Source organism: Mirounga leonina, unplaced genomic scaffold, assembly GCF_011800145.1.
Source record: "Mirounga leonina isolate KUSES-001 unplaced genomic scaffold, KU_Mleo_1.0 Mir_173, whole genome shotgun sequence".
Lineage (NCBI taxonomy): Eukaryota > Metazoa > Chordata > Mammalia > Carnivora > Phocidae > Mirounga > Mirounga leonina.
The window spans coordinates 7924291-7940457 of record NW_023270447.1 but is presented as its reverse complement, the minus strand read 5'-3'; the positions used below and the strand labels follow the sequence as shown (position 1 = coordinate 7940457).

Below are 16167 nucleotides of genomic sequence, written 5' to 3'. Positions count from 1 at the left end.
ATTATCATATGGTTTCACTTACTTGTGGAACATAAGGAATAGCATGGAGGATATTAGGAGAAGGAAGGGAAAATGCGGGCGGGAATTGGAGGGAGAGATGAACCATGAGACTATGGACTCTGAGAAACAAACAGGGTTTTAGAGGGGAGGGGGGAGGGGGAATTGGTTAGCCTGGTGATGGGTATTAAAGAGGGCACATACTGCATGGAGCACTGGGTGTTATATGAAAACAATGGATCGTGGATCACCATATCAAAAACTAATGATGTATTGTATGGTGACTACATAACATAATAAAATTAAAAAAAAAATCTCAGGGATCCAGGGATGTTAAAGTCAAAATAAATAAATAAACAAACAAACAAACAAACAAACAAACAAACAGGCCTACTTTGTTGAGGGTTTTTATCAGAAATGGATGTTGTACTTTGTCAAATGCTTTTATGCTTCTTTTGAAATGATCATATGGTTCTTATCCTATCTCTTATTGATATGACATATCATGTTGATTGATTTGCAAATATTGAAACACTGTTGAAACCGAGGAATAAAGCCTACTTGATCATGGTAAATGATGTTTTTAATGTATTGTTGGATTTGGGTTGCCATTATTTTGTTGAGAGTTCTTGCATGTATGGTCATCAGAGATACTGGCCTGTAGTTCTCTTTTCTTCTGGTGTCATCTGGTTGTAGTATCAGGATAATCCTGGCCTCATAGAATGAATTGGAAGCTTTCCTTCCTTTTCTATTGTTTGGCATAGCTTGAGAAGAATAGGTATCGACTCTTCAAATATTTGGTAGGATTCGCCTGTGAAGCCATGCGGTCCTGGACTTCTGTTTGTTCAGAGTTATTCTGATTACTGATTCAATTTCTTTGCTGGTAATCAGTCTGTTTGAACTTTCTATTTCCTCTTGTTTCAGTTTTGGTAGTTGTATGTTTCTAGGAATTTATCCATTTTTTCCAAGTTATTCAACTTGTTGGTATATACTTTTTCATACTATTTACTTTATATTGTTAGTATTTCAGTGGTGTTCAGTCTCTGTGCCTGTTTCTGTTAAGGAAGTCAGCTACAACTCCTGGTCTTGAGGATAATGGATTTCTAAAGATGAGGTCTTATAGCGCCCTGCCATGTAGTGTTCCCCCGTTCCCCAGGCATTGGCAGTTCCGGAAGTATAACCAATTGTGCTGCGTGCACTCTGCTGTTCTGTCATGGCTGCTTTATCCTTCAAGCCACTCGTCTGCAGAGGCTCTCTGTCTGTTGTGGGCAGCGTTTGGTCCCTGGCCTGAATGTGGCGTGTTTTAACTAGGTGTGTTCTGGTCTGCTTGTGAAAAGAGACCTGCTGCTGGAACTGAGGTGCTGTAAAACTCCTGGGCTGGGAGACATGGTGTTAGCAGGGGTTTGGGCTGGTCTTCTGGGGGAGGGGTCCCACGCACTTTGGGGCTGAAGCATCCATGATTGGGAAGGGTGGTTCTTCCAGAGCATGGGGTGGGGTGCTTAGCATAAGTAAGTTAGGTAGGGAGAGCCAGCACAGCAGTGGTTCCTGCAGGTGGCTCTGTGTTTATGCTGAGGGGGAGGGGGAAGGAAATGGTGCTTACCAGTTCCTTTGTTCCTTGAGAGTTCTCTTTGTTAATGCTGTCTCTCTGGGAAATGCTCCAAGATAAGCAAATAACCTCCCCACTCTATGCCCCAGGCACTCTCCAGATGCTGTATATCAGTGGGCTGTTTGCCTGCCTTCTCTGCAAGAGAAGCCCCAATGTCTTCCAAGCTTTCCCAGAGCCAAGCATGCTGACCTTTAAAACTCCAGGCTTTAAGCCCTGCTGGTTAGAGAACTTTAAAAATTCAGCTTCTCGGGCGCCTGGGTGGCTCAGATGGTTAAGCGTCTGCCTTCGGCTCAGGTCAAGATCCCAGGGTCCTGGGATTGAGTCCCGCATCGGGCTCCCTGCTCCTTGGGAGCCTGCTTCTCCCTCTGCCTCTCTCTCTCTCTGTCTCTCATGAATAAATAAATAAAATCTTTAAAAAAAAAAAAAAAATTCAGCTTCTCTTGCTTTCCAAGCCAATTGCTATAGGGATTCATTTCCCCATGTGCTCCTGAGTGTTACTCTATCTCTCAACCTTCCCTGCACCTCCCACCACAGTGGCCACGATCCATTTCTCTCCCAAACTACATCTCTGCACTTTCTACCTTCTTCGAAGTGGCCTCCTTTCTACCTTTAGTTGTGGAGTTTTTTCTGCCAATCTTCAGATCAGTTTCTGAGGTATTTAGGATGATTTTATATCTAATTTTGTGAGACAAGGTCAGCCTCGGCTCCTCCTACTCTGCTGCCATCTTCCCCTCCCAAAATATATTCTTATTATAAGACTAATATATACTATAATATATATTCTTCAATATGCATATAAATTTTAAAATCTTATAATAAATAAAAATTATATATTCATAGAGAAGATAAGTACTAATTTGAGGAATTCGTTCCTGTGATTGTGGAGGCTGAAAAGTCCCATAATTTTCCTTCTATCAACTGGAGATCCAAGAAAGCTGGTGGTATAAATTAGTCCAAATCTGAAAGCCTGAGAACCAGGGGAGCTGATGGTATAAATCCCAGTCAAGGCCAGAGGTAAAATATTCCAGCTCAACAGTGAGGTAAGAAAAAAGGCGTGGATTCTTCCATCATTCACCTTTTGTTCTAGTCAGGCCCTCAAAGGATGGTATGATGTCTACCTGTATTGGACTAGGCAATCTACTTCACTGAGTCCACCAAATCATATGCTAATCTCATCTAAAACCACCCTCCAAGACAAACCAAGAAATAATGCTTGATCTTGGCACCCTGTGGCCAGTTGATACATAAAATGTCAGAGTGTATTATTACAATTAGATTTGATATGGTTAAAGAAAAAAACAAAAAAAACCCCTAAACTATCAATGCATTTCACATAATAAAAATTATTTCTTAATTATGCAAAGTTTGGTGGAAGTCCAGCAATTTCCTAAGGCAGTTGTTATCGATATGGTAACTAGGTATTCTATGTTAAGTTTACCTGTCTGCCTATGTTTGCCTTATCTCTGTAATCTCAATGTGTGGCCTCTATCATCACTGCTTTCACATCTACTCTTCCATGATGTAGTCTGGAATTGACATGTTTCTTTCAGTAGCAGGTCATTGGCCAGAATGAATTACATAGTCCCACCTAAGAACAAGGGAGTTGGTATATGAAGAATACACAGAATAATTGTTGAGCCTTATTGTGTCTGTCCAGGGGGCAAGGACAAAAGTAGAATGGCCATGAGATTATTGCAATTTCAGAAAGTTCATGGTGGCTTTGACAAGGTGGTAACAGTGGGGATGGAGAAAAATGGTCCAATTTTTGAGATATTTTCAAGGCAAAATGAGAATTTGCTGAATGGAAAGTCATGGGATATAAAAGATAAAGAGAAATCAAAAGTAACTGAGATAGAAAAAACTTGAGATTTAAAAAATATCAAGAGCTCAGTTTTAAACACGCTATGATTGAGATGATTATTATACAACATGGAGGAGGTGTTAAGGTAAGCACTTAGATTTATGGTTTTGAAGTGTACAGGGAAGAGGTAAAGGCTGGAGATATAAATTACAAGTCATCAATATATGGATGGTTTTTAAAGCCATGAAACTTGTTGAGATTATCTGTAGGATGAGTAGAGTGAGAATAAAAGATTGAACCGTGAGAAATTCCTACATTTAGAGGTCAAGGTGAGGAGGAACCAGCAAAAGAAACAAAGAGAGTGACCAGAATGATGGAGGGAAAACATGGAAAGTGTGGTACACAGCAAGTCAAATGAAGGGAGCTTAGTTTTGGGGTTGTGTTTTGTTTTGGTTGTTTTTATAGCAGAGAGTAAACAACTGTGTTTAGTGATATTGATAGATCAAATAGGATAAGATCTGAGAACCATTGGATTTAGCAATGTCGAGGTCATTAGTGACCTTGAGAAGGGCAATTTCAGTAGAATAGTGGGGTTGTTAACTTGATTGGAATAAACTTTAAAGAACAAAAATTCAGGGGTGCCTGGGTGGCTCAGTCGGTTGAGCGTCTGCCTTCGGCTCAGCTCATGATCCTGGGGTCCTGGGATCGAGCCCCGCATCGGGCTCCCTGCTCCGCGGGAAGCCTGCTTCTCCCTCTCCCACTCCCCCTGCTTGTGTTCCCTCTCTCAGTCTCTCTCTCTGTCAAATAAATAAAATCTTTAAAAAAAAAAAAAAAAGAACAAAAATTCAATGGAGTAAATTTGAAGATCTAATTGACTTTATGAAGTGACTCCTGAATCAGGCGGCACCCCAGCCTGCAAGGAGGTTTTTATGGGTACGAGGGTGGAGCAAGAGGTTATTAGCAAAAGAAAAGAAAGGATTTTTCCAGGCAAGGTTACCTTCCCTTAGGGGATCTTAGACAGATTACCTCATCTTCCCTTGGGGGAGAGAGAAGGCCCATGTGACAGGCTACCTAACTTGTGCTTAACAGAAAATTCCTGACTGGTTAAGACTACATTTCTGGGGCAGGTTAAAACTGCAAATGGCTCATTTGGTTAAGTGTCTGACTTTTGTTCAAGTCATGATTTTAGGGTCCTGGGATTGAGCCTTGTATCTAGCTCCATGCTCAGGTTGGAGTCTGCTTGTCCATCTGCCCCTCCCCACTATTGTGCTCTCATGCTCTTTTTCTCTCTCTCTCTCAAATAAATAAATAAAATCTTTTTTAAAAATGCAAGTAGATTATACATTAAGCTCCAGTTTGGTGACCTGACCTAAGTGAAGCCATTTTGGGCCTATGGTTTTCTTTTAACAATTCCCCCCTTTTGCTCAGACTCTCAGCTTAACTGAGAGAGATGTGATCAGAGTTTAAGGCATCAGCACCACTCTCAGCTATTGCTCTAAAATTCTTGCAGTTTGTGTTTTTGTGTGGTATCTATAAGTCATGCTTAATCTCTGTGATATTCACAGGTCATGGCTTCAGGTTCACATTCTTTAAGTCAGTCATTTTCTTGGCTTCTCCTATGAGGTTCCAGTACAGGGCGATCATCTGCTTGGTAGTTAGCAGCTGCACATATGCATTTTCAGTTTTTAAGAGGCTACAATGTGCCAGGGAGATTATAAATAATAATTCCTAATGTTCATAGTACAACTTCAAAGCCACAGTCCCCAAGACATAAATATAATTCATAAATTCATAAATATAAATCAATATTAAGTAAAAGACTCCCCTAAAGTGACATTTTTTTTTTTTTTTTAGATTTTATTTATTTATTTGAGACAGAGAGAGAGAGCAGGGGAAGGAGCAGAGGGAGAGGGGCAAGCAGACTCCACAATGAGCACAGAGCCTGATGCGGAGCGCATTCTCATGACCCTGAGATCACGACCTGAGCTGAAACCAAGAATCAGATGCTCAACCAACTGAGCCACCCAGGCACCCCACCTAAAGTGAACTTTTTAAGCCAAGTGGCTCCCCCCCTGATTTTATGTAATTGAGTTTTAATTTCCCCAGAAGTGTTAATCCAGGTAAAGCAAATGGTGTTGGCCACAACACAGACACCTCCTTGCTCAGATAAAAGATGATTAAGGGCTATTCTATTATCAAGAACTTTGGCCATAGAGTCTAAGAATCTTTATAGGGCCACTATTACTTCAGCAGCAGATTCTTCAATAATTAAGAATTAAGGAGAAGTTCTTGGTCATAGGCTCATTTACATTTATCCCTAACCCGGGAAATAGGGACCTCCTATAAGGAGTGAATCCTAAATTATGAAAGCCTCCTTGGTAGGTCCTTTCTAACTCAACAATGTAAATTCGGGGGAGTCAACCAAAGAGATCTCTTATTTTGCTTGTGAAAAATTAGGGGCACAGTTAGATTTTCTTCTAACCTGAAATAAATTCTAGATTACCCCCTCTTAGTAATGGCCTGAGAGATACAGAGGAAGGCATTATCTTTCTAGGCAATGCCAAAGTAAAGGAAAAGAAAATAAGGGGAAAGGGTTTCATATTTAGTTAAAATATGAAGTTGATCCATTGCCGTGGGTTGAATCAGTTACTTCAATGTCAGCTACTCCTATTCCTTGTCAATTTGATTCAGAGATCTCCAGTGTCTTCTAGTTTTGCAACAGTGTCAGCAGTCAGGAAAACTTGGTAAAGTCCCTTCCAACTGAGCTCAAGAAGTGTCTTCCTCTGATAATGTTTCCAGAATACCTCGTCACCAGGCTTTAGACTGTGACCAACAGGATCCTTTAAATTGGGATCCACAAAGGCTTCTATAACCTGTTGACAGGCTTGAGCATAAGATATGAGAGACTTACAGTAGTCAGTCACACCAGTATGAGACAACAAGGGATCAGCAGAAGATTGTACACCAATATACATTGGTCTGCTAATGACTATCTCACATGGTGTGAGGTTATACTTCCCAAAGGGGTAACTTCTAGCAGTCAGTAAGACCAAGGGCAATATCTTAGAACAGCGAAGTCCAATAGTTTTGGCAAGTTTAGAAATGCTCAGTTTGAGGATCCCATTAGTTCTCTCAACCTTGTCTGATGATTGAAGTGATGGGGAGAGTGATAATTCCAAAAAGTTTTCAAGGTTTTCATTAAGGTTTATAAGATTTTCCCAGGGAAGCAGAGGTATCTTGATCACTGGAGATCATGGACGGTATACCAAGTAGAAAACACATTTTCTAACAATTTTTTGCCACTATGAGGACATCAGTCTTGCAGTTAAGGGAAAGCTTCAATCCATGCGAAAAACACACATATAAGAATAAGAACATAGTGGTAACCCATACTAAGTGACAGTTGAATGAAGTCCAACTGCAGGTGTTCAAAGGGTCCAGAGGGAGGTGTGAAGCCTCTTGAAAAACAAAACAAAATAGTTTCTCCAGGATTATGAACATGACAAGTCAGACATTATTGGTAGACTATTTTGCAATTTTATAAAAGTTTTCCCCATCAATGTCAATTAATAATTTGAGTCATCTTGAATGCACCAGAGTGGGTGAAGGAATGTAAACACCAAAAAAGTGAGGCTTGCCAGGGAGCCAGAAAGAACTGTGCAGCCATCTTGGGTTGCCCATAGCCCTAACTGTTCATTTAATTTACAATTATTGTTTCTTTGATTTAGAAGCAGGCTGTTGCCATGTGGCAAGGACATGAGGATGGCAAAAGTCTGGCACCAAAGGGTCATTTTCTGCAGAAGCAGAATAGCCTTCATCCACATGTGACACAATCTTTACAGGTTCTGTTTCTCCTGCCTTTGCATGAAAGTCAGCTAAAGCATCTCCTTGATACTCAGGCTTAGTCCTTTTAGTACAAGCCTCAATTTTGATGAGAGCCCCTTCAGAAGGTAAAAGAATAATATAAAGTGATATCAGGACACATATGTCTAGGAATTTCACATGATTTCTAGAACTCTTATATACCTATACAAATACTACATAAGGAAGGCATCATATTAGATATTATTTGACAATGCTTTCCATATAATTTAACATATCAAATAAGCCTAATTAGGTTAACAAATCCTTTGAAATGTTAAGGGAAACTTCTGGAAAAATTCTAGTTTTTTTAAGGACAAAAGACTTCATTTAGAATTTGATTTGGGGAAGTTTGTTAAAATTGCACACAGACAAAAAATTTTAAAGTGCTTGCTTGGGTGGCTCAGTTGGTTGAGCATCTGCCTTCAGCTCAGGTCATGATCCCAGGGTCCTGGGATCAAGTCCAGCATCAGGCTCCTTGCTCAGCCAGTAGCCTGCTTCTTCCTCTGCCTGCTCCTCCCCCTGCTTGTGAGCTCTCTCTCTGACAAATAAATAAATAAAATCTTACAAAAAAAATAAAGTGCTTGCCTGAATAGTATCACAGATTATTATGAAACTTAGTAATTATCTATTAGCAAAATTTAGCTCCTTTAATATTAAGAAGACTCAGTTTTCCTAGGTAATCAAAGACCTAATAAAGACAGCAGACACAGGAAATTATTTTTATAAAACACAAAATCACTGTTTTTAGGCAGAGCAGTTAAAAGGTATAGAAACTTTCATAATCTGTTATCAAAAGCAGACCAAAAGTCCAACAGCTTTGGAATGGGACTCAATCCCAGGACCCTGAGTTCTTGACCTGAGCCAAAATCAAAAGCCAGGCACTTAACTGACTGAGCCACCCAGGGGCCCCTGTTTTTCCTCTTTAGACAACCAGCCTCATTTTAGGACAAAATTACTTTCTTTTCCTTCAACAAAAAATGCATCTCAGTTTCTCATATCTTCTCTTATCAAAAACACATCTTACTTCTTGGTATAAGAAGATGTTTCCCTTATTATTTCTAGTAGCTTTAATCACATACGTTAATTAGAATTCTTAAACCCTTAGAAACCTTAATATCTAGTGAGAACTAGATGTAAACAATTGTGAACCGTTATACCAGTGAGTAAGGGACAGGTGGGGCTAGGTAGGGAGAGACAAGTAGGGGGCTATGTGATCAAGCTCACAAAAATCCCAGAAACGCTGAGGTGTAAGGAAACCAGAGATAAGGGAACATAACCAGACCACCTCATTTGTCTTAAACATCACTGATGAGATATTCAAAGGAGAAGTAATCATGGTGCTATCAGAGGTAACATCAAGAAGATTTAGGTTCCCTCATCAGTTTTGAATAAAAGACTGACCATAAAAGCCTCACTGGCAACCCATTCAAACCCTCTCACTCTAGAGGGCTTTCTTTGGGTTCTTACCTTAACTTAATAAACTATCACTTCACCCTTTTGTGTCCACGAGATTCATTCTTCGCCTCCGTGAGACAAGAAAATTGCAACCCTGTAACACCAGCATTCTTTAGGTTGGCAAATTTACAAATACATTTCATAATTTCTAGAAGCATGTGCCTTTTCCAATGTGGCACTAACACATCCAAATATCTTTTAGTTTCTCTGTAATATGAAGCCAAAAATAGATAAACCTATTCTCAGTAATTAATGTTTCATTATCATCTTATTAGGAAATGATGCAGATATTCAATGAATTTAACTTAACTCATCACTTAGCAAAGCTTTAAGGTGTCAAGTTACCAAGATTTGGGGAAACTATTTAAAAAAACGTACCTAAAATTATATCTATTCAACCTACTTGTTCTTAACAATTATGTTTAGATTATGCACAAAAACTTTATGAGACACCAAAGTCAACCATAATTCTAAATTAGTTTTGCTGACAAATTGCAAATAATATTACATGAATTTAATAAGTAAATAAATTTAAGTATTAGAATAAAGGTTATTTACCAGAATTATATTCAATGTTGATAACTCGAAAGACATGCCTGTTTTAATTAAACCAATGAACTCATTAAACTAACTTTAATTTACTGAAGATTATCCCAGATCACAAGAACTTGAAAAACATTGGGTTAGTTTCTATTATATTTCTGAGAATTTTTATGAATACTAATTTATGTAAAGTGCTTGTTTGTTTAAGCCAATTAAGCAGAGCTTTTACAAATTAATTTTGGCAATACCATCTGGAGGTAGAAAATACCACACATCTACAACATAGATATAGATACACACGAACTGTGTGTTCAGATGCAACAGAGACCTTATAGCTTCTGTTTTAAAATTATTGCCATGAAATTGGTGCAAAATTCCCTAGTTATAAAAGATAGATCTAGGTTTGTTTTTGTGGTAAATGGAACAAGCTAAAGTTACCTGTCTAGATGGCTAAAGCTTTTTGTAATATTTGTGGACAAGACACTTAAGATTTGTTATTTATCCATAACAAATCAAGTTCTAAATAATCTTTCTGCTTTTGTTTTTTTCTTGATAAGAATTATCTCCCCAAAATTTGCTTTCTAAAAAGATGGCCCAGGGGCACCTGGGTGTCTCAGTCGGATAAGCATCTGCCTTCAGCTCACATCATGATCCCAGGGTCCTGGGATCGAGCCCCACATTGGGCTCCTTGCTTAGTGGGGAGCCTGCTTCTCCCCCTCCCACTGCTGCTCCCCTGCTTGTGCTCTCTCTCTCTCTCTGTCAAATAAATAAATAAAAATCTTAAAAAAAAAAAAAAGATGGTCTAGATAAAAGTTCCGGGGAAGACCCTAGATACAACATTTATAATTCAAAGGAAAAAATAAAGCGGGATGTTCCTAGGATGTTTGTTCCCTTGAGGCCAGAGTTTTTACAAGTTTTACTTACAAGCCTTTTGAGATAAATAAGGGAGGTTTGGGAATAGGTAAAAAGGATCAGTGGATTCTGAATTGTTTCTGTAACCACACTGTTGGTCTTGTAAATACTAGGTTTATAAAATAAGGACAACTGCTTTAAATTCCTCAATTAGGTTAGTTGCTGTCAATGATGTCAAAGGACTGATGCACCCATCCACTTATATTAGAATTTCTTCTTTCCTTTTGGTTACATTTAGCATATGGGAGAATGCCTAAAAAACTTCCTATCAGGCTCTGAATATCAGCTTCCACTTTGTCAAATTTCTGATCATAGAGTTATTAAGTTCTTTCAAATATCTTGTCATGTTTCAGCCTCGACAAACAATAAATATTTCTGGCAGCTTTAAACAACTTCATGGACCTATGAGGTGTCCTCAAAGAGGGTGTAAAAGATTGTATCTTCACAAGATTTAGAGTTACTCCCAAAGATAACTAAAGAAAGAACCAATAACCTGCAAATCCCAGGCAGGTAAAAAGTCAAGCCAAATTCTTAGGATGCAAAAAGTAGATAAACAAAAAGGAAATAGCTATCCTGGGAGAGAAAGAATCAATAACCAATTAGTCTCGATTTGGAAAGAGAGGGACAATGTGAAATTTTATCTTCCTCTCTTGAATGGGGTCAGAAGGCAATCTATTTACAAAAACTTTTGAGGATCCTCCCTGGGTTTAAAAAATTCTTAACCATAGCCCTTAGTTTGGTCTTTGACTAAAGAGTGAAAGATACCTGAAGAGTACTACCTGTAGCCTTGAGTGGTTTTAATTTAAAAGGCAACTGTTAATAGTTTCTTCAGAATGGATACAAGTCTTATAATCTTTTAGGTACCTTTTCTCTCTTTAATTTTTTATTAGTCTTTTGCAATGAATCTTCCACTGAAACGACTTTGGAAGTATGAGAATTTTTGGAGACTTCTGCATGTAAATTAAAATAAGTATCCCCTGGGGACCTGGGTGGCTCAGTTGGTTAAGCAACTGCCTTTGGCTCAGGTCATGATCCTGGAGTCCCGGGATCGAGTCCCACGTCGGGCTCCCTGCTCAGCAGGGAGTCTGCCTCTCTCTCTGACCCTCCCCCCTCTCATGCTCTCTATCTCATTCTCTCTCTCAAATAAATAAATAAAATCTTAAAAAAAAAAAAATAAGTATCCCAAGGGTGCCTGGGTGGCTCAGTTGTTAACCATCTGCCTTCAGCTCAGGTCATGATCCCAGGGTCCTAGGATCAAGCCCCGCATCGGGCTCCCTGCTCTGCAGGAAGCCTGCTTCTCCCTTACCCACTCCCCCTGCTTGTGTTCCCTCTCTCGCTGTGTCTCTCTCTGTCAAATAAATAAATAAAATCTTAAAAAAAAAAAAAAAATAAGTATCCCATTCTATTTAATTTGGGAACCGTTAATTACAAGTGTTCTTAAATGATCTTATCTAATTGTAACATTCCCCTTAATAGCCATTGTAATCCCAGGTTGTTTTTTAGTAAAATTGTTCCATCTTGCTAGATATCTCCAACTACCAGGACTATAGTTCTTAGACACAAAATAAGCAGGGGTGCCAGAGGCAATGTGCTCAACTCTCTTGATATAAAGAATCCTATTTCTTTTAGCTAGGCCTTTTAGCTAGGTTTCTTAGAGGCAAACTAATATCTAAGAGGGATGTGCCATGGGGTTGGTATTTGTGGGGTGTTTACAGTGTACCTCATTGCACAGAAATTTTCTTGAAGTTGGCAAGTGACCTAGTGTCAGTTTAACCCATTCCATAACCAACTTATCCTATCATGGGAGACTTCTTGAGGTGGCAAAGCCTTTAAATGCTCAATCCATGCCCACCAATATTTGCAGCTTTATTTCTGGCTTCCAAGATTCCCCATTAGCAACTGGTTTTTATTTAAAACACCAAGGCCTCACACTAAATGCCGTCCAGCTCAAATCAGATCTGGTCCAATCCCAGACCCATTATGGTTCTTAAATCAGACCCAGTCTGATCCTGAACTCATTCTGGTTCTTAAGTCTAACCCAGTGCAGCTCTGGCTAGTCCAACGTGGACTAAACCAGCAAACCCCAGTAAATGGGGACTGCAGACTAGAATGAGGGAAGAGATTCTGATATGGAATTGTGGCCTGAACTGAGGGCTGACTAATGATCTGTTAGTGCTTCCTCTTAGTCTACAGTGACCTGTTAACCCTGGACAAAAAAGCCAATTAGATCAGGAGCTCAAATGCAGAGCACAGAGCTCAAACTCATAGGAACTCACCAATGGCCTTTGAAAACAGCAAGAAAGTGAATTCAAAAGGGTTAACAGGGCGCCATGCTTGTGTTTCTCATTGTCCCTGAATGTTGATGGAGATTTGCTTTGGATCCCACTGCTGCCACCAAATCTGTTAAAGAATAAAAATCCAATTGAGTAAATTTGAAGATCTAATTGGTTTTATGAATTTCATGAATCAGGCACCATCCCATCCAGTAGGTAGGGGAGCTCCAAGGAGTTGTACAAAATAAAAGATTTTCATAAGAAGGAGGGTGGAGCAAGAAGTTTATTAGCAAAAAAAAGAAAGAAAAAGAAAAAGAAAGAAAGAAAGAAGGAAAGGAAGGAAGGAAGGAAGGAAGGAAGGAAGGAAGGAAGGAAGGAAGGAAGGAAGGAAGAAAAAGAAAGAAAAGAAAGAAAGAAAGAAGGAAAGAAAGAAGAAAGAAAGAGAGGAAGGAAGGAAGGAAGGAAGGAAGGAAGGAAGGAAGGAAGAAAAAGAAAGAAAGAAAGAAGAAAGAAAGAAAGAAAGAAAGAAAGAAAGAAAGAAAGAAAGAACGAAAGAAAGAAAGAAAGAAAGAAAAAGAGAAAAGATTGTCCCAGGCAAGGTCACCTTCCCTTATAGGGAATGGTAGGAGGTCTTATTAGATGGATTACCTCATCTTCCTTTGGGGGCAAGAAAGGGCCCATCTGACAGATTACCTCATTGATACTTAACAGAAAATTCCTGACTGACCAGTTAAGATTATATGTCTAGGGGAGGTTGAAACTATAATTACGTTATGTATTAACCCTTGTTTTGGTGACTTGGCCCAGTGATGCCATTTTGGGCCTGCAGTTTTTTTTTGTTGTTGTTGTTTTTAACAAAATTAAAGAAAATATGAGAGGAAAAAAGAGTGGAGACAACAAACATACACCATTATTTCTAGCAATTTTGCTATAAACAGAAAGAAATGGCTGGAGAGGAAAGTGGAAACAAAAGGTTTTCTTTTAAATTTGTATATTTGCTGATGTGAAATATTGGGGTTTCGGACCAAATGGTCAAGAAAGAATTCTTGAGATGTCTTTGGTGCAAAAAAAGGTGGTTTTATTAAAACACAGAGACAGACCCATGGGCAGAAAGAGCTGCACTGCAGTTGTGAGGAGTGACTGATTTTATATACTTTCAGATTGGGAGGGTGTTAGGGATAGCCTAAGTCCCTAAGGAAATGGAAGCAAGGTTTCCAGGATCTTGAGGGGGCATTTATTACTGTCTAGTAAAACCTTAGTCATGAGACCCTTCAGATATACATCAGTGGGCCATATGTTTGGAGGATGATTGCTAACGTATATCTTGGGGCTGATATGGTTTGGAGTGGTGGGGTTCAGAGCCAAAGGCCAAGAAAGAATTCTTAAGACGTCTCTGGTGCCAAAAGTGTTTTTATTATAGTAGGGTGACAGGACCCACAGGCAGAAAGAGCTGCACTGGGGTTGTAAAGGAGAGACTGATTATGTAAGATTCTTTATCCTATGGAGAGGAGGGTGATGTTAGGGCTCCAGTAAATTGAATCTATAGGTTTTGGAGGCTGCTCTTTTCTTGTAAATCATTAAGACAGTTGCAAACTAATGGAGGCTCAGGTCCTGCCTGTGATCTCTATCAGTTAACCATTTGTTTTTTCCTTTCCTTTGTTCTAGGGCAGCCTGGAATGCCTGAGGAATGTCACGCATGGGGGGGGGGGGGAGTGTTGCTGGGTGTTAGCTTGTGCTATCTATACCCTCATTTTGCCTTTTGCTCCCTCATTATTGGGGTAGAGATAAAGAAAGTTTCCAAAGGGATTTTTATATGTTAAAGAAGACTTTTAGGGTCCTGGAGGTTGGGCTAGTATCAAGCTAGGGTTGCCTTTTGCCTCTAGCAAAGTATTAACATTGAGGCAGTTGATTTTCTGGACGAAGGTCACTCGGTCACTCGGCTTGTCCCAGGTATTTGTCAATGGGCTATTAAGTTGTGAGAAAGTTTACTTTTTTTCCTATATTTCTTTTGCCTTTGTTCTCCACATCATTTGCTTTGCTTTTTAAAAAATCAAAATAATAATAGCATATTTACTGAATGAGAATGATTCAGTAGAGTACACAAGAAGGCAGGGATCTAATTCTGAAGAAGTTAGTTGCCTTAACTAAGGAGCACAAATGCAAGTACAATTGATGGGTATGGAAGTCTTCAATTTTTTCAATGAGAATAAGAAACAAGGCTATCATTTAAGAGCAAAGGTGGAAAGAAGGTTCAAAGTTAGGGAACAAAGGAGAAAAAATGAAGTTGAAAATTAGAGTCAGGCCAGAGAGAAAGTGAGTTAGAACAATAAGAGAAATGGCATGTTTTGTCAACCAAGGGAAGATGATGTTTCAAAAAGAATGTGGTCAAATGTCTCAAGTTCTGCTGAAAAGTTAAAATGAGAACTGAAAACGTCTGTTGGATTTAGCAACTTGGAGTAACTGTTCACCCTAGCAAGAATTACTTTATGGACTGATGGGATCAGGAGCCAGACAGAAGTACATTTTGGAGTACAAGGTAAAAAAATAAGGATAACTTACGTCTCTTGATATAGGAAAGATGTTGAGTTTTGGAGCCAACAGCCAAGAAATAATTCTTGAGATGTCTTTGGTGCAATAAGGGTTTTTTTTTAAGGCACAGAGACAAGACCTGTGGGCAGAAAGAGCTGCACTGGGGTCATGAGGAGTGGTTGAGTATATACTTTCAAGTTGGGAGGTGGTTAGGGATAGCGAGTCTCCTAGGAATTTTGGAAGCAAGGTTTCCAGGAACTTTGAGGGGACTAGCTATTGTTAGAAAAGGTTATTTATTATTGTCTAATAAAACCTTAGTAATGAGACCCTTCATATTTATATCTGTGGGTCATATGCTTAGGGGATGACTGCCAACATATATCTTGGGAGGTAGAGAAAAAGGAAGTTTGCAAAGGTACTTTTTTTTTAATATATATATTTTTTTACTTATTTGAGAGAGAGAGTGACATCACATGAGCAGGAGGCTGAGCGGGGAGCCCAATACAGGGCTCAATCCCAGGACTCTGAGATCATGACTTGGGCCTAAGGTAGATGTTTATCCAATTGAGCCACCCAGGTTCCCCGCCAAAAGTATTTTTATATGTTAAAGTAGACTTATAGTATTTTGGGGGTTGGGCTAAGATTACCTTTTGACCTTAGCAAAGTATTAACATCGAGGCAGCTGAGTTCCTAGAGGAATGTCAGCCTGTTTCAAGGACTTGTTAATGGGCTGGCTGTGAAGTAGTAAGGAAATTTAATGTTTCTTTTGTCTTTACTTCCCACATAATCTCTCTAGAACTTTGGCTGCAAAGGAAAAGAATGCTTTTAGCAAAAAATTAGGAAAATAATTCATAGAACTGAATAGCAAAAAAATATACACTAACAATTCAATTAAAAATGAGCAGAAAATCTAACTAGACATTTTTCCAAAGAAGAAATACTGACGGCTAACAGATACACAAAAAGATGCTCAACATCACTAATCTTCAGGGAAATGCAAATCAAAACCACAATGATACATCAATTCACACCTTTTAGAATGGTTATCATAGAAAGAAAGAAAGAAAAAGAAAAAAAGACAGAAAGAAAGAAAGAAAAAGAAAGAGAAAGAAAGAAAGAAAGAAAGAAAGAGAAAGAAAGAAAGAAAGAAAGAAAGAAAGAAAGAAAGAAAGAAAGAAAGAAAGAAA

At 38.9% G+C, this 16167-nt stretch overlaps 1 long non-coding RNA gene across 2 annotated transcripts in view; it reads right to left on the bottom strand.

The window, feature by feature from the left end:
- Positions 1-16167, bottom strand: part of LOC118019073 — a 225906-nt gene that overhangs the window by 205544 nt on the left and 4195 nt on the right. The window contains exons 2-3 of one of the 2 annotated variants that reach the window (XR_004681553.1): positions 12455-12578; positions 8181-8817 (exon numbers count right to left, since the gene is read on the bottom strand). This is a non-coding gene — a long non-coding RNA (uncharacterized LOC118019073). Of the gene's footprint in view, positions 1-8180; positions 8818-12454; positions 12579-16167 lie in introns of those variants that run through there. The other variant, XR_004681552.1, reaches the window with a different exon arrangement.